General features: G+C 39.3%; 1 protein-coding gene across 6 annotated transcripts in view; it reads right to left on the minus strand.

Annotated features, from left to right (window-relative positions):
* Positions 1-27134, minus strand: part of NCK2 (NCK adaptor protein 2) — a 148555-nt gene that overhangs the window by 72512 nt on the left and 48909 nt on the right. For all 6 annotated transcript variants that reach the window (XM_043536436.1, XM_037897733.2, XM_037897744.2 and 3 more), the window contains one exon: positions 18702-18775. The gene's annotated coding sequence lies outside the window, so the exon portion shown is untranslated. The remainder of the gene's footprint in view (positions 1-18701; positions 18776-27134) is intronic.

The following is a 27134-nucleotide window of genomic DNA, read 5'->3' on the forward strand; positions in this document are numbered from 1 at the left end:
CTGGCAGGAAAGGAAAGGAGCCAGGCTGCACTGGACCTGTCACCGCACTCTCTCGGCGCTGGGGTTCAATATCATCACCTCCTTCTCCTCTCTGTCAGATCCCAGCAACCTCTACAGGTTCCCCAGGACCCTAGTGCACAATGTCTCCTTAACCCCATCCAGCCCACGCTGCAGCCAGGAGACAGGAAACAGCTGGGTTATGTTAGTGGCCAGCAGCAGCAAAGAGGCATTAGCTGCCTTTTGGCACTGTGCAGGTGGGAAGGGGAGCTGCTTCCAGCAGGGGTGGGAAGAGGTGGTGAGACGAATGAGCTCTGCAAAGACACAGGCTAGAGGCAGCGCCTGGGCAAGGCAAAAGGAATAAGTGCAGCATTCCTCACTAGATGGTTCTGACGTTTTGGTGTAAACCCCGGCAGAAATTGTGGGGGGGACACACATGACCCCACATCCCATCTCCCCGTGTTGCCTCTGTCATTCGGTGACCCCTGATTTGTGTGTTACGTGAAGGGGTAAATAACACTTCCTTATTTACTTTCCTCACACCATTCATGATTTTACAGACCTCTTATCATCTCCCTCCCCCTCCCCCATCTTCTCTGTTCCAAGCTGAACAGTCCCAGTTTTTTAATCTCTCCTCCTATGGAAGCTGTTCCATACCCTTAATCAATTTGTTTCCCTTCTCTGTACTTTTCCCAATTCTAATGTTTCTTTTTTGGGACAGGGTGACCAAAACTACATGCAGTGTCCAAGGTGGGATGTACAATGGATTTATATAATGGCATTAGGATACTTTCTGTCCTTTTATCTATCCCTTTTCTAATGGGCCCTAACATTGTACTAGGTTAGTTTTTTTGACTGCTATTGCACATTAAGAAGATGTTTTCAGAGAACTCGTCAAGAGGACTCCAAGTTCTTTTTCTTGAGTGGTAACAGCTAACTTAGACTCCATCATTTTGTATATATAGGTGGGAGCATGTTTTCCAATGTGCATTACTTTGCATTTATCAACAATGAATTTCATCTGCCTTCACCCAGTTTTGTGAGATCCCTTTGTAACTCTTCAGTCTCCTTTATACAAAATTCCTCAACATAGTTAAGTCCAGTTTTCAAAATTTACCCCTTCTTCCAGATCAATTAGGAATATGTTGAACAGCACAGATACCTGTGAGACCCCACTATTTACCTCTCTCCACTGTGAAAACTAACCTAGCCTTTGTTTTCTGTCTTTTAACCAGTTAATGATCCATGAGAGGACCTTCTCTCTTATCCCATGAATCTTTACTCTGCTAAAGAGCCTTTGGTGAGGGACCTAGTCAAAGTCTTTCTGAATGTCCATGTACACTATAACAAGTGGATCACTCTTATCCACATGCTTGTTGACACTCTCAAAGAATTCTAATAAATTGGCGAGGCACGATTTCCCTTACAAAATGGACTCTTCCCCAACACACTGTGTTCATCTATTTGTCTGCTAATTCTGTTCTTTGCCATAGCTTCAACCAATTTGCCTGTCACTGAAGTTAGGCTTACCAGTCTGTAATTGCCAGAATCACCGCTAGAGCCCTTTAAAAAAAAAATCAGCATCACCTTAGCTATATGCCAGTCATCTGGTACAGAGGCTGATTCAAATGATAGGTTATGTACCACACACAGTAGTTCTGCAATTTCATATTTTAGTTCATTCTGAAATCTTAGGTGAATACCATCTGGTCCTGGTGATTTATTACTGGTTAATTTACCAATTTGTTTCAAAACCTCCTCTACCGACACCTCAGTTTGGGACAGTTCCTCACATATGTTATCCAAAAAGAATGACTCAGGTCATGGGAATATCCCTCACATCCTATGCAGTGAAGACCAATGCAAATAATTTATTTAGCTTCTCCACAACACTCTTGTCTTCCCTGAGCACTTCTTTAGCACCTTGGTCATGCAGTGGCCTCACTAGTTGTTTGGCAGGCTTCCTGCATCTGAGGTACTTAAAGTTTTGGTGTTAGTTTTTCAGTTTTTCTTTCTAGTTGCTCTTCAAATTCTCTTTTGGCCTGCCTAATTGTATTTTTACACTTGAAATCAGTCTTGAGAATTCAGCATACTTTAAAGAACACACATCTTTTTCCCACCTAGAGATGACTTAGGTAAAATTAAACGTATCTGGAAAACTGACAGAAAATTATCTGACTTCTGTGAACTGCTCAGTAAACGCAGAATGTTAACTGCATTGCTAAAGGAGATCCAGAACATTCTACAGCTTAACCAGATAATGGACAAAATGCATGGCTCTCTTGAAATGTTCTCATTACAGTGCCACAAACTTTGAACAGTGAGAGGACTAGTATCCTGCACAGATTACTGCTTCCAGTACTTATTTATGGGCATTATTTATTTACCATATTTATGGACTCTGTTTATAAAACCTGAATTTAGAAATCTCTGAACTATTTTTTACCCAAATTTTTGTTTGTTTTTACTTCAAATGTGATTACAGTTGGAAAAGCTACAATATAAAAATAGCACTGTTACTCAACAGATCTGGTTCTGTGTGTATTTTACAGATATATCTGCTGACTTCAGTGACAAAAATTACTACTGCTAATAGTACAGAGTTAATCCAGCTAGGCGAGAGTGAGACAGTTTCTATTCCAGCTTGGACATCATCATCTATATGAAGCATGGGTGGAATTGTGACATGCCATGGTCTAAAATGCCAGTGTATGCAGACAAAATCCAGTTCCACATTTCACTTACATCTGTTATCTTCGTCGATCTTAATGTATGGCTGAGATCAGCAACTGAATGAAAAACAGCTGACTAAAGCTGAACACAGGCAAGACAGAGGCAAATTTAGGGTCTGTGTAGATCAGCGGTTCTCAATCCACGGCCTGCTGTGGCACATGTGACATCCTCAGGGCCACACAGATAGTATATATATTGTGTGGATGCAGTGAAGGAGGACATGATTCTGACTCACGACATGCAGGGATAAGGAAGAACTGGAGAGGCATTGACCCACACTACCTTTTATGCCCTCAGGCGGGAACACAAGGGAAGCTAATATGCATGTGTGGGTCAACGGACACTGCTTTGAAGAATTTCCGGACTCCAGCACATGGCGTGCCTGTGGACCCATGTGTGGAATACACACAGGGACCATCATTTGAAGAACAACAATACAGTAACAAGGTAACTGCCATTGGTAAAAACTTATGCCTAAAGATGACCTGAATGATTTAAAAAGGGGAGAAAATGATGTTATGGAGACTGGAGAACTACTGAAATGACATCACAAGGGTATAGAACAAACACTGAGCAATAGGTGGTTAGGAATTTAAGCCATATGGTTTTATAAACACCCAATCAATCACTTAAATTAGATAACATTTCAGAAAAAAATGTCTTTGTTAAAGATTCTACATCCGACAGAGTAGTACCATCTTTCAGGACTTCGTACATAAAATAAGAAGGAAAGAAGGGCATAATCACAACTTGTAAAAAGCATCTTTTCAAGTAATCTTTAAGATTTAGAGGAACTACATGGCAATTAAAGAGTTAAGTTGCAATGAAGAAAACCTCTCATAGGAGGACCAAGCCCTTGTCCCTACTTGGGAATAGCCCCAGTAGAACAATCAGTGGCAAGCAATCAATGTCGTTATGTGGATGCTTCTCCCTAATTATAAATAAGGACAAGACTTTGTTTTTGCCTGCCAAGTTTCCACTCCTCTCACCTACTTTATTCTTCTGAGCAGGCAGCATATCGAAATTTATAAAAATAAAATAAGTAGGCAGAATGAAGGGGCAGTGCAGGGAGAGTCCACTACCCAAGACAAAGGTAGAGCGTTTAATATTAGACCTACCAGCCTTCATATAACCCCTTAATGAAAAGGCCAAAGAATAAATTGGAAGGGAATGTGACAATAGAGAAAAAATTATATACATTGAGTCATGCAAAAGGAAACAAAAATTGAGAAGGAAAATTTAAACTGTTTATCTGTATGTTATACTGATGTGACATGCTCTGTGGAAGATAAATCCCAATAGATTTTTTGCTGTTCATAGACTGATGCCACCTACAGTGATTCTGTCAGTCTTTAAATAAAAAAATAAAAAAGGTAAAATAATGAGAAACTACTGCCTAGGCTGGCAATATTGAAGACAACATATGGTAAATTTTATGAAATGGTAAAGAACCCTTCCCTGCCTGGTTAAGATTTCACTAAATCTTTAGCAATCTCAACATTTGAAATAGTTAAAAATGACCTGGTCCTAATTAGTTCTCTCTCATGTTTCACTTTGCCATACCAATAGTACATTCACTGGTTTTAGAAACAAAGAACACAGTTCTCAAATGTATGAATTTAACCTTGATCTTACATGAAAGGACACAGCTCAGAACCACCATACCCTGCTACATTTTATTGCTAATCCCTTGGAACACTATTAGCCACTTTTCAAGGGATTTCACTTTATACTGTCTATAAAATGCTGAAAATAAAACTGAACTGCTGACCTTCTGTTCCCCAATAAAAAAAAAATCATATACTGTATTCACTTTTTGTGTTCTAAGTAGAAAAGATGCAGGTATTTTAGAGTTTGATCAGAAGGGTAAAGTGAGCATCTCTGAAAAGAAAAAAAATATTCTGCCCTCTTCTTTTTCTTCAAAGAAACCGACTAGATTAGTGGGATTAAGTGATCTTTATCAATCTTACTGTGTTAGGTACATAAATATTCCATAAAATTTAATGAATTCTAGAACGCTACAGCAGCATTACAGACAACCTGTGGAAATTTGCTTTCACACAAATTTTACCTTTTTTGGTTCACAGATGTATTATTAATTGTTTTAAATCGAGAATGTTTGTCTCAATTTGTTACATTTTTCAACTACTGTTACTTCAAATATTCAGAATATTTCTGTTCCTTTAGAATTTGCAGTAAGTCACTCAGAGCTGAATTCTATACCCTTTTTTGAAGAGGGGTGGGCACAAATTCTGCCCCGTTTGTTCATTAAGTTTCAAAGCAAAACTGCACCTCTGACTTATGCCTCATTTATACCTGAACTTCACATAGCTGCTTGGCAAATCTCTGAGACTGGGACACCCCACAGAGAGGCATCAGAGGCTAGCTGAGGTCTAGTGGAATTTGTGCTAATCCAGGTAGGCGGATCTAAGTGGGCCACCACGTGACTAATCTTAATAAAGTCTGAGACAGTATTTAGGCAGACTGAGAGAAGATAGGTTGCCCTTTCATTCTGCTGGCAAACACTAGGAACAGTCTAGGAGAATTCTTAAATAGGTTCATTCTGTCCAGGTAGTATGAGAGACAGCTAACAGTGTCCATGGTATGAAGTTCTGGCTCTCCCACAGCAGTGAGAGGTTTGGACAAGATGACAGATAGGTGAATCAACTGATTAAGATTAACACCAGAAACCACTTTAGGCAGTAACCTCTGGTGAGGTCTCAGTCACTTTGTCCTAAAATAATGATTCCTATTTTTACATGGCGTTTTCCATAAGTAGATCTCAGAGCTTCTCAGTCTTTCAGTGTATTTATCCTCACAACACACTTAAAACACACAATTGCTACCCCAATTTTACAGATTGAAACTGAGGCACAGAGAGGCTTAGAAACTAGCTCAGGTCACACAGAAAGTCCACGGTGGACTAAGGAACTGAACCCAGATCTCCCACATCCTAAGTCAATGCCTTAACCACTGGAACATCTGTCCTTTTCTTTGAAATCAGAACCTTCAGCTTCCTGGGAAAAGATCTTACCTCTACATCAGCCATCTACCTCTTATAGCAGGGATAGCCAAACTTACCTGACCCTCTAAGCTACATATGACAATCTTCAGAAGTTCGAGAGCCGGGGAACGCCTGCTGGGAGCCACGGGTTGGAGCTTCACACCCACTCCTGCTGAACCCCGAGCCCTGGCAGGTGCGCCCCACAAGGCCGAATCCCCAAGACCCCCCCATCCCTGCTGGGAAGAGGCCCCTATCACACCACCCTGCTACAAGACAGAGGTCCTGAGATCCCCTCCTCCCCCTAAGTCGGGTAGGTGGAGAATGGGGGCGGGGGCCCTGAGGGGGACTCTACAAGCCGCACTTTAATGGTAAAAGAGCCACATAGTTTGGCCACCCCTGTTTTATAGAGTACTGTGTAGGAAAGTTCTGTCATAATGGCTTGAATCTCTTTCATTCTTCTGGCAGAGGTAATGGCTGCTACGAAGGTGTTTTTCATAGACAAGTGAAAAGAACAGGATGCCAATGGTTCAAAGAGAACCATCAAATCTGTTAAAACAATGTTGAGATCCCAGGAGGATGGGATGGCTGACTGGCAAAAACGTATGAATAAGCCCCTTGAGAAACCTGGCCATGGACGGATGGGCGAAGACAGTGTGACCTTCTACTGGAGGGTGATGAGTGGAGATGGCTACCAGATATACTCCAATGGAGCTACCAGAGAGCCCTAAGTGCTTTAAGGAAATCAGGTAGTCAAGGATGGCAGCAAGTAGAGCTTCCTTGATTTTCCACACACCAGGGAACTTCTTACATTTAGCAGCACAGGAGAAGCTTGTGTAATCCTTCCTACTGCAAGCTAGAATGTTTTGAACTGCCAAGAAGCAGGACCTATCAGCGGATGTCAGCCAGACAGCATCCAAGCATGAGACAGAGAGAAGTAGGTTCCAGATGCAGGAACTGTATTTCCTATTGCGTGATCATGTCGGAAATATTGGGAGCGTGATCGGAGACCATATTGACAAGTTCATGAGGCCGGAGTACCAGAACTGCCCTGTTTGTTGATGTGGTACATCACTAAGGTGTTGTCAGTGAGTATTGGTACTGTGGTAGACTTGCAGCACCAGCAGCCACAGGTGGTAAGGAGGAACTGGAGAGTGGTTGTGGCTGTCCTACCCTTTATGTCCTTGGCATGTAGGGGTAGGTACAGCACCAACAGATGCTTCTATTCAGAAAGATTCCAGTCTCACACATATGGGCAGGGGTGCTGGAACAATTTGTATAGTGCAGGTGCTGAGAGCCATTGAACAAACTGTAAAGCCTGCATATGATGGAAACTGCTTCAAGCCAAGGGGTGTGGTAGCATCCCTAGTTCCAGCAAATATGCCTATGGGGACATGAACACCAGATGTGGAATGTACATGGGCAACTGCTCGAAGAACCAATCCTTTTTCTTTTACTCTAAATATACTATTGTCTTTAGTTACTTTCATTTAAATTAAATTATATATTAAGCACAGTACATCTTCTCAGCTGGATAGTTTCTTATTGCATAAAATTTGTATTACTCACAGGAGAGTAAATTATAAATTACTACAGGAGAGTAAATTCTAAATTACTACAGGAACTTAAAACAATTATTTCTTTTTTATTGATATCTTTAACACAGTAGATTCTGAACTATTGAATCCATCATAAATAAAATGACACCAGTAAATATTTAAAATAAGCTAACTCATCACCTTGAGGAGTGTATATTAATTTTATTTATTTTGCTATAAGATATGTAGTGAACAAAAACATATTTTAACTCCCTAGCCAGCAAGTAGGGGGATTTGTATGGATTATACTTAGGCATAATATTTTCAGCATACATTTGATGGTGTTGGATCATTTCAATCCATGAATTGTCTGACTTAAACAAGTTTGATGTCATTGTACAGACATAATACATATACAACTAACCACTCTGCTCAGTTTTATATAAAATAAAAATGTGTAGTACTGAACAGAGAAAATACTTCAATTTTTTTAGATAGATTATGTTATAGCAAGTAGCCAAACTACTTTAAACAAAATAAAGCTACATGCACAAAAGCAAATAGAATGGTCTGCCATTAAAAAGCCAACATTTACAGTTACCATATCAAAGCACCTGAGATACTTCAGTACTTCCCTAAACTTAGAATAAGAAATGGCTGCAGTATGTCTACTATTGTGCGGTAGCAACTTGGCTTTTTAATGGTGACCAGGCTAAGCTGGACAACAAAAGGATTTTGAACAGTCACTAGGAAAGTGAAATAGACGGGAAAAAAACTACAAACAGCGCATAGTATATGAAATTATACTAATGGCAGTTAGGCTAAGCTAAGTCTTATGCTTAAAGCATTAACACACAATGGGAAAATAACTATTCTGTAGTAATTCATTGCTAGTGTACTAGCAAAGTGGACAAAAGTCAAGTGTTAATTAAAAACACTCACTCAGGGATGTCCCACTGAAATAAACCTTGTAAATATTTTCTAAATATATTTAGTCTGATGAGCACTGAATTAATGTACACTCTATTACAGCCAATGCTTACCATTTTTATTTGCCAGTCAAATCAATTTATCCTGCCTATTTGAGGTATGGCAATTTGAAGAGAAGTGCTCACACCACAATCTGCACTAATTTGCATCCTTGTTAATTGCCTCTGAAGGGAGCCCAAGGACCAAATGGCCATAGAATCCAAATGACCTTCTCTCCCAAGAGATGCTCCCTGATGGGGATGGTCAAAGTACATTGGCAGGGCAGCGTGAAAAATTTGGGGCTGTCAGTTCTATACTTATGCAGATAATAAATGTAAGTGTGGACACTATCTACGCTGATGGGAGAGTTCTCCCGCAGGCATAGGTAATCCACCTCCCAGAGAGGCAAGTAGCTAGGCAGACAGAAGAATTCTTTCATCGACCTAGTGCTGTCTACATGGGGATTTAGGTCAGATTAACCGTGTCACTATGGGGTGTGGATGTTTCATACCCCTGGCAAACATAGTTTAACTAACCTAATTTTCTAGTGTAGACCAGGCCCAAGATCTTAGTATCTAGAACTGTCATTTCAGCACCTTTCATGTATATTCTCACACTCAAATTAAAAACACAGAGAGCAAAGATAACAGACTATGACACTACTCCTAGGCCTGTCCCACAGGATGCTTAATCTGTTAGAGGATCAAAAAATCCTTAGGGTTTTTCCAGGTAGAATTTTATAGTTCTACTAACATTCAGGATACACCAGAGGCCTGAAAGGGAAGAAAAAGCTAGACAGACCCCATCTTCTGATTAAAGTAGAACAGAAGCTATTACACAGTTCTGTTGTTTTGGAGAACACACGGAAAGCGTGTGCATGCATGCATGTGCACAGACATGAGAGAGAGACAAATGGTGTGAAAAAGACAGCCATAGGCTCAGTAACCACGTGTAATATTATGGCTTCAAGGCAAAGGTACTTTAATGACACCTAACTCACAGATAGAACCTAAACCGAAACATTAGCTATGTGGAAATACTATGCTTTAACTGCAGACTTAAAGATGTATGCTGCCCAAAAGAAGTGGAAAGAAAAATTTGCATATCAACCAGATGTCTTGAATCTCTCTCCTGGGTAGGACTAAGTGTGTAGTCTTAAGCTCAGCAGTAAAAATGACTATGCCTTTGTCAACACATTATTGTTGTTGCATTCTTGATTTTCTAAGGGAACAGGAAATGGCCTTGCACACCACTGAAAGGACGCCTTTTTACATATTCTGCAACAGTGTTACCTTATCATCTGGCTAGTAGAACAGCCCTCAAACTGAGATGTAGAACAATATTTTGGGAAAGACAATTTGGTACACAAAGCATTTTTAGCTAGCTCTACAAACAGGACGCATATGGGCCAGAAATGGATGAAATTTATCATCAGAGAATGTGTCTACCTAGATATTGCAAACAAACTTATAAGGCAGAACGTCCAAAAAATATATGGAATAGTGATTATGATTCCACAGGTCACCTGAAGGTCATTGGTTGCACTACTGAAGCTGTCTGGCTTTTAAGGAAGACAAGAACTGATTTAAGCAGGGCATCACTTTGTGGAAACCATGATCCCCAAACACTGAGGGAAGGTGGTTCAGACTTCCCAGTAGGTGATTTGATTTCCTGCAATATAATTTGCCGTTGGAATCAGGAGATTTTTTTTCCACATAAGAATATTCTACTTCTCTCCATCCTTGCATGTCCACATAAATAAAACCTACTACACAGTCTTTCCTACCTGACAAACTTTTGTTTTTAAAGGATTCTTAAAAATTCAGAGCGCTTTCCTCATTCAGAGTGCTTTCCTCATGGCTCTTGGTTCTAGCATAGTGGCATTTATTTTTTTCTCTTAATAGCATCATCTCTTGGATATCTTCCTACATTCCAAATGAGCTCCTCAGCCAAGTAGGCAAGCATTTGTGGATACTATGCACCAATTTGGTTAAAACAGAGATTCTTTTTAACTCTCCACTAAACACCACTAACACAGAGAGGCTTTCATGAGGTGATATGAAAAGTCATCTAGATAATTTGCCCTAGCTACCTAAAAAATTTCCTTTCCCTCCACAGCCATGATCTTCCATGATGTTCAGTTGGAACAATAAAATTGTTGACCAAATGGTAGAAAGTTTATGCATGTAGAAGACAGAACTTCTGCTGGAGCAGGAACTGAAATATCAAATTTTCTTGGTATTAACCAAAAATTTATTGAGGTTAAAAATTGAGTCAGTTTCTACTAAAGAAACATAATATCAATTAAAAGACAATTATTCCTCATATAACCTCTGGGATGTCTCAACCAGATCATGTGACCTCAAAAAGGTGGGAAGTGAACTCCTCCCGACAAGCACCTTTTCATACATGTACCTAATCAACACTGACCTTAACGAGTACAGGACAGTCTTTCACAGGAAACTCTCCACAGCATTCTTTTCTGAATGTTGATCCTTACAATTTGGCAGTGACATGTAGCTTCAGTCCTAATCTGGCTATTTGGCATTGGCTGCTGCTTACTTCAACTCCCTTCCACCCAAAAATTATTATATTTTCTCTTTCTCTTAGTCACTGAAGAGATAGCACATTCTCACTGTTACACACATACAAGAAGTGTGAATACACTTAAGGTTTTAATTACCATCTGTTCGGAGGGAAGAAAATTGTTCAGATACTATGGTGTCTAGCATCAATATTAGAATCCTGATAACAAAATGTGAGTAATAATTCAAAGGGCAACTGACATGTTCTCAATCCTTCCAGCTATGAAGGATCCATGTTCCTACTGATAGCATTCCCAGCAGTGAATCAGTACAAATGGCAACCTCATTGTTCAAATCTGACAAACTGAGAATCATGTAAAATAACTATCCTCTGACAGCTGTTTTGAGGCTTCAATACTGCTCCTAATAGACAAGTTACATATATATTTGAGGTTCTATTTTGAGTCTCCTGGTTTTGGAAAGTGTGTGTATGTAAACACACACACACACACACACACCCCACATCACATCTACTTTTTGTACCACTGCTGGCTTACATGAAACGAGTGAGATGATGACAGCTTCACTTCTTTTGCCCCACCCATTACATAGTCAAATTATGCAAGGTTATTAAAAAAAATGTAGACTGCATGTCAAAGCACTACTGAAAATGTGCATGTTTATATTTAATTGCATTTTCAGTTTAAACCCCAGGGCCCCAGAGTGACTAACACCTTTAACTTAGAAACCAATTAATTCTCCCAAAATCCCCAATCACAAAGTTGCGAGCCCAATTCTTACAATCTGGAATCATAGAATATCAGGGTTGGAAGGGACCTCAGGAGGTCATCTAGTCCAAACCCCTGCACAAAGCAGGAGCAATCCCCAACTAAATCATCCCAGCCAGGGCTTTGTCAAGACTGACCTTAAAAACTTCAAAGGAAGGAGATTCCACCACCTCCCTAGCTAACGCATTCCAGTGCTTCACCGCCCCCCTAGTGAAAAAGTTTGTCCTAATATCCAACCTAAACCTCCCCCACTGCAACTTGAGACCATTACTCCTCGTTCTGTCATCTGCTACCACTGAGAACAGTCTAGAGCCATCCTCTTTGGAACCCCCTTTCAGGTAGTTGAAAGCAGCTATCAAATCCCCCCTCATTCTTCTCTTCCGCAGACTAAACAATCCCAGTTCCCTCAGCCTCTCCTCATAACTCATGTGTTCCAGTCCCCTAATCATTTTTGTTGCCCTCCGCTGGACTCTCTCCAATTTTTCCACATTTTACACACATGTAGTGTGGGGCCCAAAACTGGACACAGTACTCCAGATGAGGCCTCACCAATGTCGAATAGAGGGGAACGATCACGTCCCTCGATCTGCTGGCAATGCCCCTACTTATACATCCCAAAATGCCATTGACCTTCTTGGCAACAACGGCACACTGTTGACTCATATCCAGCTTCTCCTCCACTGTAACCCCTAGGTCCTTTTCTGTAGAACTGCTGTCGAGCCATTTGGTCCCTAGTCTGTAGCAGTGCATGGGATTCTTCCGTCCTAAGTGCAGGACTCTGCACTTATCTTTGTTGAACCTCATCAGATTTCTTTTGGCCAAATCCTCTAATTTGTTTAGGGCCCTCTGTATCCTATCCCTACCCTCCAGCGTATCTACCTCTCCTCCCAGTTTAGTGTCATCTGCAAACTTGCTGAGGGTGCAATCCACAGCATCCTTCAGATCATTAATGAAGATATTGAACAAAACCGGCCTGAGGACCGACCCTTGGGGCACTCCACTTGATATCGGCTGCCAACGAGACATGGAGCCATTGATCACTTCCCGTTGAGCCCGACAATCTAGCCAGCTTTCTATCCACCTTATCGTCCATTCATCCAGCCCATACTTCTTTAACTTACTGGCAAGAATACTGTGGGAGACCATGTCAAAAGCTTTGCTAAAGTCAAGGAACAACACGTCCACTGCTTTCCCCTCATCCACAGAGTCCGTTATCGCGTCATAGAAGGCAATTAGATTAGTCAGGCATGACTTGCCCTTGGTGAATCCATGCTGACTGTTCCTGATCACTTTCCTCTCCTCTAAGTGCTTCAGAATTGATTCCTGGAGGACCTGCTCCATGATTTTGCCAGGGACTGAGGTGAGGCCGACTGGCCTGTAGTTCCCAGAATCCTCCTTCCCTTTTTTAAAGATGGGCACTACATTAGCCTTTTTCCAGTCATCCGGGACTTCCCCCGATCGCCATGAGTTTTCAAAGATAACGGCCAATGGCTCTGCAATCACATCAGCCAACTCCTTTAGCGCTCTCGGATGCAGTGCATCCGGCCCCATGGACTTGTGCTTGTCCAGCTTTTCTAAATAGTCCCGAACCACTTCTTTCTTCACAGAGGGCTGGTCACCTCCTCCCCATGCTGTGCTGCCCAGTGCAGCAGTCTGGGAGCTGACCTTATTCGTGAAGACAGAGGCAAAAAAAGTATTGAGTACATTAGATTTTTCCACCATCTCTGTCACTAGGTTGCCTCCCTCATTCAGTAAGGGGCACACACTTTCCTTGACTTTCTTCTTGTTGCTAACATACCTGAAGAAACCCTTCTTGTTACTCTTAACATCTCTTGCTAGCTGCAACTCCAGGTGTGATTTGGCCTTCCTGATTTCACTCCAGCATGCCCGAGCAATATTTTTATACTCTTCCCTGGTCATTTGTCCAATCTTCCACTTCTTGTAAGCTTCTCTTTTGTGTTTAAGATCAACAAGGATTTCACTGTTAAGCCAAGCTGGTCGCCTGCCATATTTACTATTCTTTCTACACATCGGGATGGTTTGTCCCTGTAACCTCAATAAGGATTCTTTAAAATACAGCCAGCTCTCCTGGACTCCTTTCCCCCTCATGTTATTCTCTCAGGGGATCCTGACCATCAGTTCCCTGAGGTTGTCAAAATCTGCTTTTCTGAAGTCCAGGGTCCGTATTCTGCTGCTCTTCTTTCTTCCCTGTGTCAGGATCCTGAACTCGACCATCTCATGGTCACTGCCTCCCAGGTTCCCATCCACTTTTGCTTCTCCTACTAATTCTTCAGCTGGTGTAAACAGTCACGCTTCCTTTGGATAAAGTAAAGATATAAACTATTTACCAGCCCAATCATGCTGCTTTCAGCATTCTGGGACACTCCTCTGCTGATGTTACTTAACTGTGTCAGATATCTAGCAGTGATGCAGCATTTAGAGATATCCATCACATTCTAAGCCATCCCATGATATAAGTGTATCTATAATCAACTCACAAAACCTGACACAGTTACATGCTTTAAATGGGATTACTTTAATTCTGGGTTGTTTCTACTTATAGTATTACCTTAGAAAAATTAGAACAAAATCCCAATCGATTTGGTGCATTAGGTTAAGTCTAAATCATGATTTTAGATCCAGCTCCCACTTCTGCAACTGGCTCTGTGTGGGACCTTGGTCAAATCACTTAAGATTTGATCCTTTAAGGTGCTAAACACTCTGACCTCCATCCAGGAAAGCATTTTAAGCACATGCTTAATTTTTAAAGCACATGAATAAAGTTAAGTATATGCTTCAATCTTTGCTGGGTTGGCCAGAGTACTCAGCACTTTACAGGCATAAACCCTTAATTTCTCTCTGTCTCAGAACTAGGAAATATGATAAATCAAATTAGGAGGTACAGAGTCCACAAAGGCAACTTTGGCTAGTAAGCTACACAACAAGAAAAAATTGTTATTCCCCTTTTACTTTTTTTAAATGAACTGAATTCTTAACAATTAATTTCAATTGCGTGGCGGTTTTGTGATGATGATAATGTGGAATCTGATAAATTAGAAACTAGACTGAAATCACAACAGCATATCACAGAAACCACTTTAGAGCCATAAGAGGGTACTATATGTCACAACAGATCGGGGCTGCATTTGATGCTGATACTTAGAGTGAAAAGGCTCCATATCAAATTATAACTATAAGTTCTAGATTTGGTTCTGACAATGACAGAAAATGTTATAGTTCTACAAATGCAATGAGGATTGGCCAAATGTACAAACAGTGAATGTACAAACAAGTGTTCTTGAATGATCCATTTCCGATACTAGTTAAAAACAAACATGGTTTTGATTTCCAAATGAGGACTTCTCTAATTATTACACTCACACACAAAAATCTGTTTAAACTGGCTAACTGTTTTGATCAAGAGAAAATTAAATAATTTATGTAATATATAACACACAGTCAACTCTTTTCTCAAGTGTATTTATAGCTTGTTAATAAATTTTCATTGCCTAAAACAATGGTTTAAAAATACTGTGTCACTGCAAGAGGGTTAGTGCAGTATTCTGTAACTTCAATCAATAAAAGAAACTAAATTTCAATAAATCTTTTCCATATAAACCTAGACTGCATTTAAGGATTAGATTTACACCAGGTACACCAGTACTGCTTGACATAATTGACTGAAGTTATGTCTACATTTAAACTGCTACAGCGGCACAGCTGCAGTGCTTCAAATCTACCTCCCTGAGAGGCAGTGGCAGAATTTTTCTGCCAGCCTAGCACTGTCTACACCAGGGAGTTAGGTTGGCTTAACTATACTGCTCAGAGGTGTGGATTTTTTACACCCCGAGCAACATAGTTGGGTAACATAGTTTTCAGTCTAGACCTGACCTGAATCTTTGTTTTTTGACATGGCACCAAGTACCTATTTAGTTTGTACTCTTTATCCTTTTAGCAATTTGTATTATACCAAAATGTGTATAGCATCAAGCTGGAAGAGTGCATAATATTTTCTTGAAAGTTTTAACTTAATATAAATCCTGAAGCAGTCTCACCCACATTAATGCTCAAACATAGTAAGCTCCAGTAAGCGTTCCAGAATCCATCGCCATCAGCTAGCTTTATTAAATGTTCTTATTTATGGTTGTTCTCCTTTAATGATGAACTACAGAGTTGACATTTAAGATACTATAATAATTAAGTGCCCGATCCCACAAGGTGTTGGAGTACCCTCTACTTAGAGTTACTTCAACACTTTACTCACTGGTCCTACACATAAGCACTGCAGAAATACTTATTGAGGATGTTTGTCACTCAACAGGCTTATCAAAATGAGGTCACAGTGGATTGTGATCAATTTTCATTTGTACCTGTTTACATCTAATCTTGTCCAATTTAGGTTAAGTCTACACTAAAGAGTTTACAGCAGCACAGCTTTACCAACGCAGCCGTGCCACTGTAAGGATTTCTTGTGTAGCTGCTCTAATGCTGACAGGAGAGAGCTCTCCCGTTGACATAATTAAATCACCCGCAATGAGTGGTGGTAGCTATATCGGTGGAAGAAACTCTCCCATCAACATACCGTTGTGCACATGACTACTTATGCTGATGAAAATTACGTCACTCGGGGTGTGTCTTTTCACACCCTTGAGCAACAAACGTTTTGCTGACATAAGTACTAGTGTAGACATGGCCTTAAACCCTCTTCTTCACACATGTATCATTAAATGACCTAATGAGCATATGCTGTAAGGGTTATGAAGAAAGATGCTCTTAAAAAAAAAAAGACTTTGATACGTATAAAATATATCTTCATATATCCATTTTCTAAGTGTCTATAACCAAATTAATCCTTGCCAGTAAACATATGATTATCCAAAATATTTTAGCAAATATCTTGTATTGTAAAACTGTAAAATGTAACCCATTTTCTTTGACTGAAAGAAATTAGTAACAAGTCTCCCCAGTTTAAAACTGCAGTGTAATAGTCTTGGCAATATTATATTCTAAAACAGACTATATTTACACCCTCATGCTGGGATAACAAATTATTGCAAATCAGTCTCTCTGAAAAATCTTAGATTAGAATTTAGTGATGTTCTCATCACAAGATGTTCTTTAATGTAGCATTTAAGAATTACTCTGAGTAAGACAGAAATAATTCTACAAGTGAAAAATGAAGACTATTCTACTTCTGCACTTCAAATTATATTAATATCTTAGACAAACAAGTATCTGTATACAATAAAATTTACTGAAAACCATTACACATTGAAGCACACAAAGTTTAATGTAACAGACTATTTTGACTTACACTAAGTGTCCTAGTTTTAAATGTATTAAATATGAAAGTAGATATTCTCAGAACGTGCAGTCACTACATTACTTATGAAAAGCACAAAAACCACATGTGGCTACAAAAAATAAACCATGTATATCACAAAATAAATTTTTTACTATGTAAACCCACATTTGAATTAAGTACATACTTTGGGCCTGATTCAGCAAAGCACTTAAGCATGTCCTTAACTTAAATTGTGTAAATTATCCCATAAATGGCAACTGTACTAGTCACAGGTTAAGATTAAACATGAATCAGTGCCTTGTGTACAAAAAGCTTCTACTGTTGTCTTCTACCAAACTAGTTCAAGTACTTCTACCTCTACTATAAGAAGAAAGTCGAGAGGTACGCAAAAAAAAAAAGTACAGTATGTATGTGTGCACATACACATACCTCTTCTTAATTTCACAAGGATTGTTGTGTTTGTTCTTATTTTAAGTGGTTCACCTAACATCGACTCACAAGGTCTATCAGGAAATGGCAAAACTCTGAGCTAAGTGGTGTGTAAATCCTTGACTATTATGTAACAGTATACTACTACAAATAGTGGCATTTCATCTTTCATATGAAAAATAGCAAGTATTGTTAAAAAAGGTTTGGTAAAGTCAGTGGTATTTTTTTGTTTTTGTTTCCCTTTTGTTAAGATACATCTTTGCCAATTCACATACAATAAAATGTCACTACATTTATGCTAAAAACTCATTACAAATTATTATGTTTAAGTTAGCCACTACAAACAAGCAAAGATAAAAAAGTAAAAATAATGCATTACTAAGTACACTTATGTATTTAACAAGTGATGTTTAGTTTCTATCATTATACAGGTTCTTAACAGAACTCAAAACAAATTAAAAGCACATTCACTACTTCCATATTACCTTCCATCTAAACATTTCAAATACTTTATACATGTTCAAGAACTCAGTCTCACACAACATCCTTTTTCCTTTTATAGATGAAGAAACTAAGGAGCAGAGAGATTAGATGATTTCGTCTCAATAAATTTAAGAAATATATGGCAGAGCCATGAACAGAACATTGCTCTCATGGCTCCCAACTCTATACAGCAGCCACAAGACTATTCAGTGTTCTGTTGTATTTTTTTTTGTAAACTGGGGTCTTAGTAAGATGAAGCCTCTTCACACAGCATTCTGGTAATAAATTTCTGCTAAATCCTGGTGACAGAGAACAGTTGCCATGTGCAAATGGTGTGGTGTGTGGATTAGGAAAATAGGAATTAACAAAATTCTTCTGTAAAATGAATCTTGTATAAAACACAATTTAATCAGGCAACCTCATGTCTTTGGAGACTGCCCAAAAATATCCTTAAAATGTACCAACTGCAGTTCTGCTGCTCCTTTATAAGAAGGCCATGTACATTAAGCAAGTGATAAACAAAATTCTATTTGTCTTTAAACATTGTATGCAATAGTATTTATTTTACGGAGCTAGTTTTTAGGAAACCATGAGGAATCAATGCTGAGCCTGTTAATAAAGCAAAGCTAACAAACTATGGCTGAGGACTGTAAAAAAAAAAAAAATCTTGAAGCAAGATAACAGACAATATAGGATAAGAGCCAAATACAGCTCTCAGCAATATCTAATTATTAAATCTGACCCTCTTCACTTATGAAAGAGAGCTAAAATTTACTTGGCTCAAATTAGTGGAGGAAAAAGCTTTAACGCTTTTTTTGGTAGCTTAACAATTTATAAGCACTGAAGTACATTAAACAATCAGAGTAACAAATAATCCATCCAATTAGCTTTGTATCATCTTAAATTATGAGAAGGAGATCGGAGTCAACTCACCTTTGGCACACTGTTAAAGGATCCAGACAGCGAAAGCCAGGATTTTCCAATAAAATTATGTTCACAAGAAGTCACTGAAACAGCAAAGATGCAGACATTTCAATTCTAGCAATAAATTTACCTCAGGATTTTTATCTATGCAATTTGGATTAAGTTGTACGAAATTTTCAAAAGTAAATCTGTACAGCAGGGCAAGTATAGTGTGGCAGAATTTAAGTTAATTTATTTGTTAGACTTCATTTGGTATGATCTGATACACCAAAAAATTATTCTTTATTTTCAACAAGAACTATATATAGAAGGATTGTAAAGAATTGTAGTCCATCCAAATAATAAAAACAGCATGCTGTGAGAGGCACTGTGTATAAACTGAAGTAAAAATACAGTAAGTTAAAATGACCACATTTGTCAAAGCAATTAACTTCTGCCCTTTCCTTTTTGCAACAGTATATTAATTTGCCACCATGTTTTAAAATGCCGTATAATAAACAGTGTTAATTATATCCGAGTAAATATTTTTAGTCATAGAATAATATTTTAGAAGGGACTATGAACAGTCATTGCCATTTTTAATTACATTTCAAATCCTGTAGAATGTCTGACAGCTCACATATTGCAAATCCATTAATTCATCATTGGTAGTACTGTGCTCCCAAAATGCTAAGACATACTCACAAAAATAGCTAGCCCAGTTTTAAACAAACAAACAAAACAAATCCAATTCAAGCAAGGAACAAAAATGACCGTTTTGTTGCGTTTCATTTTGTGGTGTAATTTTTAGCTAATGAAAATTACTTCTCTGGCAGAGTGTCCTTGTTTGGTAGATGTATAGATTGCATCATGGAACGGGCCACCCAAATACCACAAGAGAACCTACTTCAATACAGAAATAAAACCCCCTCTCACCGAACACACTTAGTTGTCACCTACTACTCCACACTGGAACTCAAAAGTGGTAACATCAAACTACAACCCATACTCAAGGGGGACCCATCCTGAAAAAAATATTTTCTGAACCACCTTTTCTGGCCTTCATACAAGCCCCAATTCTCTCCAACCTCATCATCAGAAGCAAGCTCCCCACAGAACAGGCCACACCAACTCAAAGGGGCACCAGATCCTGCCAGAACAACAGACGCAAAACCTGCATACATATCTCCATTCCTACAATAATCAACACCCCCCCAACACTCCTTTCAAGATCTCTGGGTCCTACACATGCCTATCACACCATGTGGTGTACCCCATCCAGTGCACTAAATGCCCTGATAACGACTATGTGGGTGAAGCCAGACAATCACCACACTCTCTAATGAACTGACAGAGGAAAATGGCAAGACAAAAAAACCATGCCACCTGTGAGTGAACACTTTTCACAAAGTGATTCCACTATATCTGACCTATCAGTGCTCATCCTCAAATTTCAAAAGACAAGCCTGAGAGCTTAAATTCATTACTTTGCTAAACACCGTTCCCAGAGAGTAGTTATCAGCGGTTCACAGTCATGCTGGAAGGGCATAACAAGTGCGGTCCCGCAGAGATCAGTTCTGGGTCTCATTCTGTTCTATATCTTCATCACTGATTTAGATAATGGCATAGAGAGTACACTTACAAAGTTTGCAGGCGATACCAAGCTGGGAGGGGTTGCAAGTGCTTTGGAGGATAGGATTAAAATTCAAAATGATCTGGACAAACTGGAGAAATGGTCTGAGGTAAATAGGATGAAATTCAGTAAGGACAAATGCAAAGTACTCCATTTAGGAAGGAATAATCAGTTGTACACATACAAAGTGGAAAATGACTGCCTAGGAAGGAGTACTGCAGAAAGGGATCTGGGGCCAATAGCGGACCACAAGCTTAATAGGAGTCAACAGTGTAACACTGTTGCAAAAAAAGCAAACAACATTCTGGGATCTATTAGCAGGTGTGTTGTAAGCAAGACACAAGAAGTCATTCTGCTCCACTCCACGCTGATTAGGTCTCAACTGGAGTACCATGTCCAGTTCTGGGTGCCACATTTCAGGAAAGATGTGAACAAATTGGAAAAAGTCCAGAGAAGAGCAACAAAAATGATTCAAGGTTTAAAAAACATGACCTATGAGGGAAGATTGAAAAAATTGGGTTTGTTTCGTCTGGAAAAGAGAAGACAGAGGCGACATGATAACAGTTTTCAAGTACATAAAAGGTTGTTACGAGGAGGGAGAAAAATTGTTCTTTACCTCTGAGGATAGGACAAGAAGCAATGGGCTTAAATTATAGCAAAGGAGGTTTAGGTTGGACCTTAGGAAAAACTTGTCAGGGTGGTTATGCACTGGAATAAATTGCCTATGGAGGTTGTGGAATCTCCACCATTGGAGATTTTTAAGAACAGGTTAGACAAACACCTCTCAGGAATGATCCAAATAGTACTTAATCCTGCCATGAGTGCAGGGGACTGGACTAGATGACCTCTCGAGGTCCCTTCCAGTCCTATGATTCTATGGTATTAATATACACACCAGATTTATGGCGTACTACAACAATCTGTGACACACTAACTCCTCTTTTTGTCTTATGAATACAGGGGTGCTAACAGGCCACTTCACCTTGAATGGTCCCTTAGAATATGCTCACTACTTATGCTAAACTATCTCTTTGATCTTGTATTTAGCTGTAACACTCTGAATATCTTTCCCAGACCTGAGGAAGAGCTCTGTGTAGATCAAAAGCAGGTCTCTCTCACCAACAGAAGTTGGTCCAATACTACCTCACCCACCCACCTTGTCGCTCTGAAATTCAGTAGACAAAGGGGACAAGCAGAGGATTCTTGTGCCCTATTTTGGATTGACTGTAATTCTCACTGGAAATTAGCACTCTCTATTTGCAATTATAAGATTAAGAGCGATCCTGAAGGGAGGAAATAAATGAAGCAATATTAATTCGTGCCTTGGAGGGGGCAGAAATACTCCCCCCACCCCTCCACTTACTGGCTAAAAATTCTGTAACATCCTGTTAGGTCTGTACCAGAAGAACACCCTGGATAACATGGAAAAAACATGTTTATTTTTACTCACAAAGTCTCCCTCTAATCCTAGCCCTTTTTTTCCAGTCCTCCACATACTTTAAAACTAAGTAGCTATTAGATAATTAATATGTCTCTACAAAATATTGTGCCCATTTGGTACCAACTTTGGTTTCTTTTGCCAGTTATTGTATTCCAGTTCATTGATAAATCTGTTAGCAGATATAATTGTGTGTGTGAGAAATTTTGCTTCAAAAACAGTATTATTATTTTATTCATCCCCAGGCTTTGTTTGTTTCTCACTTTTGATTGCAAAGGAAGTAGTTTTGAACAGAGAGGGGACTTGGATTGCCAATTCTGGTTGGACGTATTCCTGAAAGCTTCTTCGCATGACAATCTTTAATTAAAGATTAATCTTTAATTCCTGGAGACTCAAGGCCAACCCTAGAGGGTTAGCAACTCTAGAGAGGACTGGGTTAATTTTTTCCAAATATCTAAAGGGAAAATAATCCAGCATTTTTAACTGACACCCGTAGTTCCATTTTCGACACCTCAGTCAACCTTCATAAAAACAGCTCAAAATAATAAGACCACCTGACAGTGTACAAATTTCAAAGGAAAAACAATACAACACCAAAACCTCTTTGATATTACTCATTTGATACTAAGGTCTGGTCTACACTACTGTAAGTCGACCTAGGTTGATAGGAGATGCTCTCCCACAAATTTACCTTCCGCCTCTCAGGGAGGTGGAGTACAGACATTGACAGGAGAGTGCTCTGCCATCGACTTAGCTTGTCTTCACCAGACCCACTAAATTGACACCGCTGTATCGATTGCAGCAGTGCCGATTTAGCCAGAAGTATACACAAGTCCCTAACACTGACACAAAACACAACAGAGGGAGAGGCACACAAGCACAAGATGGAGGCTGGTCACCATCTTCTCTTGGCTCCATTCTGGTTTTGGTATCCTATGAAAATCTTTAGCTTGCTGGACACGGGAAGCTACCATGCTACATAGTAAACTGAGAACCACCTCCTTCAAACGACCAATTTTCACCCCCAACCAAAATGTTCACAGGTTAAGATGGGAAATGTGGGAGCTGCAAAACTACTGGCAATTTAAGGATGGGAATTTGGATCTCAAAAAAAGCTGAATAAAGAAACACAGAACTTACTAATAAAATACTCATTACAAGAATATTTCAATGACTAGAAAAAAATTATCCCACAGAATATAGAAACAAAGGTTTGGACTGGAGAATAGCATCCCGATACAAGGTTTAATAACACTTACAGAACTCTAAAATATTAATTGTAAATAGGATAAAAAGCCATAAGACAGGAGCAGCTGGACTTTGAAAACTCAGGATGACCTGGAAAACCTTTTCTCCTCATGAATAAAATGAACTCCTGTTTTAAGAAAATTATATGGGATAAGTTGTGTTCTCATCTGTGAAAAGGATAAGTCCTAATATTTCAAGTAGTATTTGGGGATAAGGAGAAAAAGTCTTAAAAATAGTGCAAAATTTCTGGGACTTTAAATATCACAATTAATAGTCCATCCTTTGGCTCTGGATAAAAAAGTATGAAAATCCAGAGAGGATATTACTTATACTTTCTTAAATCTTGCACTGTTAGGATATGTTTTACCAGCCTAACACTTATTGTCCACACAGAAGTAAAGCAGGAGATGCTGACAATGGAAAGCAAGAAAATCTTTATATGGATCTGACTTAAAACTTTAATGTTTCCATTTTATTCTCCTGTTCTGGATATAAGCCACATGCAAAATAAGAAAAGGAGTACCTGTGGCACCTTAGAGACTAAAATTTATTTGAGCATACGCTTTTGTGAGCTACAGCTCACTTCATCGGATGCATTCAGTGGAAAATACAGTGGGGAGATTTATACACAGAGAGTGATCAGGTAAGGTGAGCTATTACCAGCCGGGGGGGGACTTTTGTAGTGATAGTCAACCTTGCAAATAGCTCACCTTACCCGATCACTCTCCTTACAGTGTGTATGATAACACCCATTGTTTCATGTTCTCTGTGTATATAAATCTTCCCACTGTATTTCCCACTGAATGCATCCGATGAAGTGAGCTGTAGCTCACAAAAGCTTATGCTCAAATAGTTTATGCTCAAATAAATTTGTTAGTCTCTAAGGTGCCACAAGTCCTCCTTTTCTTTTTGCAGATACAGACTAACACTCTGCTGCTACTCTGAAACCATGAAAATAATGCATTTTGAAAACAAAACCCCAACTATCATACAAATGATGGGGTCTAAATTAGCAGTTATCACTCAAGAAAGATCTTGGAGTCATTGTGGACAGCTCTCTTAAAAACACCCACTCAGTATGCAGCAGCAGTCAAAAAAAGCTAACTAAATGTTAGGAACCATTAGGAAAGGGATAGATAATAAGACAGAAAATATCACAATCATGTAAAACTGTGGTACGCCCATACCTTAAATACTGCATGCAGTTCTGGTCACCTCATCACAAAAAAGTTATATTAGAAATGGAAAAGGTACAGAAAGGGTAACAAAAATAGTTAAGGGTATATGGCTGATTCTATAGGCCTGAGACCTGATCAAACCTCCCCCCATACTAAACCAGCCTTGGGAGTTCACCATTAAAATTGAAATTAAAAGAAAAAAAGGAACAACAGCTGCTGCTAAAGCACCCGCACCTCAGGAATGTCCCTAACGAGAGTTATAACCACTAAGGTTGTAAAGGCACTGGGAAATTAGGGAGAATACAGAAAAAGACTCAACAAATGGTAAGATAAGCTATGACCAGCATTTTATGCTGACCATCTGCACAAACAGAGAAGGTCACAACTAAGTTACAATTTGGGCATGAAAGACAAAATGTAAAGAACTTGGGTAGGAAGGAGGACATATTGGTGCCAGTGTATAATTGGTTAAAATTTTTGTTATTTAGGAGTGTGGGATAATGTGATAGGTTTAGTAAATTTGAAGGAGATAGCTAGTTTTACCTACACAATGTAAATCAAAAATAACGTTCTTTGGGAACCATTTCCAGACTGCAGTTCAACATCAAGCTGCAGGAATTCTGACCCCTCTGCATGACCGTGATGTGCAGAGGCATCGGCAGGAACCCCCAGATGAGTCTATCCTGACTGGCCATCGAGTGAAATTTGTCTGTATATTGGGAGTGGTGAGCATAAGAGATTTGCTTGGTATCCGTATTCTGTGTGTGTTGCTGATAAATAGATGTTTAGAGCACAGCTGTTTACAGCTCTTTCACTGGGAAAAGATTTCACAGACCTGTAGAGCCCTGAGCCCCCATGAGAGAAAGGGCGGGTACTTAAATTGACCAGGTTTCTTCCTGAGCCCTGGGGGGCAGGCAAGGATAGGTGCCTTATACCCTAAGCCCTAGGAAAGGGAAAGGGTGGGAGTGCCTAAATTGATTGGGTCACGTCTTGACCCCTCAGTAGGGTATAGGCGGGGTGCCCTAGATTTTTGCAGGTAACAATTCCTTATGAGGAGAGATTTAAAAGCCTGGGACTGTTCAGCTTAGAAAAGAGACGACTAAGGGGGGATACAATAGAGGTCTTTAAATCATGAATGGTGTGGATAAAGTGAACAGGGAAGTGTTATTTACCCTGTCACATAACACAAAAACCAGGGGACACCCAATAAAATCAATAGGTTTACAACAACTCATAGGAAGTACTTCTTCACACAACGCACAGTCAACCTGGGGAACTCATTGCCTGGGGATGTTGTGAAGGCCAAAAGTATAACTGGGTTGAAAAAAGAATTAAATAAATTCATGAAGGACAGATCCTTCAATGGCTATTAGCCAAGACGGTCAGAGATCCAACCTCATGCTCTGGGCGTCCCTTGGCCTCTGACTGCCAGATGCTCAGACTGGACAACAGGGAATAGATTACTTGATAATTGCCCTGTTCTGTTCACTTCCTTTGATGCCTCTGGCATTGACCACTGTCAGAGGACAGGATACTGAGCTAGATGGACCATTAGTCTGACCCAGTATGGCCACTCTTTTGTTCACATTACACATTTAATTTTCTAAACTGTTTCTAAGTTTCCTGAACAGTATTATTCAAAAGGTGGTAAGGATTTTGTGAATTGTATTTCTATTGACTCGTATGAGAGATTAAACAGTTCCCTTGCAACACTGCAAAACTTACCTGCTTCTCAAAGGATGCCAATAGCAGAATCAAATGCATACCACTGGCATTATTCTAAAACAAAGATTAGGAAATGAGCAAAATCTAACACAGGAAGATACAGAAGACAACATGTTGAGGTGCCTCACAAATTAAGATAATGGGACTCAAATAAAATTGCTTTTATTTACTGTGAAGGCTTGAGGATACAAATAAGAGAACAAGTTGAGAAGCATACACATAGAGGAGGGCATCAGAGGGAAGTGAAGGTACAAACATGGAAGAAGGAGGAAGGGCAGATGTAATATATATTTTAAAACACAATCTCACACTGTCTCGTTTCTCTTTCAAACAGATATTCAGGACAAAGACTATCATTTGTATCTTTTACAGTGCTGAGCACTCAGTTTGCAACATCTTGCAAAGCCAAGATAAAGAGTTTAAACTTTATTTTGTCGAAACAGGGTTTAATAAACTGTCTTAAGGCAAGGATCACAGTCAAAGAGACAGGAATAGTTTTTGATACAATATCAGCTAACAGCATCAGACATAAAATGACTGTTGTAGTCCAAGCATCAAGAAATAAATATTCAATAATAAACTTTAGCTAAATGTACACAGTTCATAATGATTTTAGGAGGTACAGTATAAGATTGAATTAATGCTTTTGTAATTATACTTTACTAAGTACGTGAAAAAAAAGAGAGTGAAAAAGGAGATAGATTAACAGATCTAAAATCTGCCCCTTCTTTAGCCCCACTGCTAAAAACAAAACAAAAAAAAAAAAAAACTTAGGTTCCGTCTTGTAAGGATTGTTTTAAATGACATCCTTTCAGGCCTTCACAATTTTTGATTCTCCCCTGTTCAACCTCTCTGACATGAACTAAAATAAGCTCTTTGTGGTGTATTAAGTATCAATAGCCTACCCATAAACCTATGTTGTGTAGCCTAGGGATTTCAATTCAAAGGATAATTAGTTCAAGTGACTCTGATAATTGTTGTAAAATTCAGTGCTTGACATATAACCAGTAGCCTTCTGGGGAGCAACTGTAAAGCAACACTTTACCATGCACTCTTCCTGCAAGGAAGATCATGTGGGCAGTTTGCCAGTTCACTGCACCACTAAAGCCAATTATCTCTATTAAACATTACCTTCTTTCAGAGTAGCAGCCCTGTTAGTCTGTATTAGCAAAAAGAAAAGGAGTACTTGTGGCACCTTAGAGACTAACAAATTTATCTGAGCTCTCGAAAGCTTATGCTCA

Source organism: Chelonia mydas, chromosome 1 (assembly GCF_015237465.2).
Source record: "Chelonia mydas isolate rCheMyd1 chromosome 1, rCheMyd1.pri.v2, whole genome shotgun sequence".
Classification (NCBI taxonomy): Eukaryota; Metazoa; Chordata; order Testudines; family Cheloniidae; genus Chelonia; species Chelonia mydas.